Below are 1,940 nucleotides of genomic sequence, written 5' to 3' on the forward strand. Positions count from 1 at the left end.
GAAACTGTGGTGGGAAAAGAGAGCAACTGGACTTGCTTGAAGATTCTTGAAGACATTTCACCTCTCATCTGAAAGGCTTCTTCAGTTCTGTCTGACTAATGGGGAGTATCAGGTATTTATCCTCTCATGGATGAAAAGCAATCCTAAGGTATCGTTGAGTCCTCCTGTTGGTGTGGGTCACTGGGGGCTGGGTGTGAACGGCCTCGAGAGTCGTTGGGGTGATCAATGGATTGTTGGTTCTCTCTGTCCTCCTGTGAGTCACTGAAAACAGCTGGGTTTTGGTGTGCATACAGTTGTCTGGGAAGTGTGCCAAGGACTGCATTGTAGGTGGCTGATAAATGATGTCTTAGACCCCCACCTCCGTTCAGTGATGGCCGTTCCAGGTTGATAAAAATGGCTTCTTTAACTCCTCGCTCATACCAACGATCCTCTCTGGCTAAAATGCATACGTTGCAATCCTGAAATGAGTGTCCTTTGTTGTTAAGATGAAGATAGACAGCAGAGTCCTGGCCTGAGGAACTGGCTCTCCTGTGTTGAGCCATGCGCCTGTGAAGCGGTTGTTTTGTTTCCCTGATATACAAGTTCATGCATTCCTCACTGCACTGAATTGCATACATTGCGTTGTCCTGTTTGTGTCTGGCTATTCTGTCCTTAGGGTGGACCAGTTTCTGCTTCAGGGTGTGACTGGGTCTGAAATGTACTGGAATGTTGTGTTTATAGAAGATCGTCCTGAGTTTCTCAGATAAACCAGAAATGTATGGAATGACAATGTTCTTGCATTTGTTCCTGTTATCCTTCTTGTCCGTTCTGTTCCTTTTTCTGCTCTTGAAGAAAACCCAGTTGGAATACCTGAAGTTCAGAAGTGCTTTCTTGATGTGATTTTGCTTCTTCTCTTTTCCGTCTATTGTTGTAGGAATGTTCTGAGCCCTGTGTTGCAAGGCCCTAATGACCCCCTATTGGTGTTCCAGTGGGTGGTGTGAGTCAAAGAGTAGGAACTGGTCTGTGTGTGTGGGTTTCCGGTAGACCTCGATGCTAAAGCTTCTGTCTTGTCTAATGTGTACATCACAATCCAAGAAGGCTAAATTATTCCCACTAACGTTATTCAGGTGAAATTGATGTTGATATCCACTGCATTGATGTGCTTAGAGAAGGCTTCCACCTCATGGGTTTTGATTTTAACCCAGGTGTCATCCACATATCTGAACCAGTGGCTGGGAGCAACTCCTGAAAAAGTGGCCAAAGCTTTATGTTCCACTTCCTCCATGGAAAAACTGGCCACAATAGGGGACATCGGTGAGCCCATGGCGCATCCATGCTTCTGTCTGTCGAAACTTTCATTAAACTGGAAATAGGTGGTGGTCAGGCAGAGGTCAAGCAGAGTGCAAATCTGGTCTGTGGTGAGGTTCGTTCTATCCAGTAAGGTGCTGTCTTGAAGGATTTGTTTCCTAACAGATTTGACTGCTTCTGTGGTGGGAATGTAGGTGAATAGAGAAGTGACATCATAGGAAACCATGGTTTCATCTGAGTCTATTTTGAGGTCTGCAACTTTAGTAGCAAAATCTTGGAAGTTTTTGATGTGACATGGCGTTTCCAACAAGAGGAGCCAGGATGGAGGCTAGATGTTTGGCAATGTTATAGGTGACAGAGTTTTATATACTGCTGCTGATAGGTCTGAGTGATGCTCCTTCCTTGTGAATCTTGGGGAGTCCGTATATGAGAGGAATGGCTTCCCCAGGGTACAATCTGTAGTACAGAGATCGGCTGATGGCTTGGTCCTTTTCTCATTGTTGCAGGCAGCTAACAACTTTCTTTTTGTAACAACCGGTGGGGTCCTGCCTCAAGGTTTCATAGGTGATTGTGTCGCTGAGGAGACTGGTCATCTTTGAGTGGTAGTCCACTGTGTATAGCACCACTGTGCATCTCCCTTTGTCAGCAGGAAG

Source organism: Neoarius graeffei, chromosome 2 (genome assembly GCF_027579695.1).
Source record: "Neoarius graeffei isolate fNeoGra1 chromosome 2, fNeoGra1.pri, whole genome shotgun sequence".
NCBI classification, from domain to species: domain Eukaryota; kingdom Metazoa; phylum Chordata; class Actinopteri; order Siluriformes; family Ariidae; genus Neoarius; species Neoarius graeffei.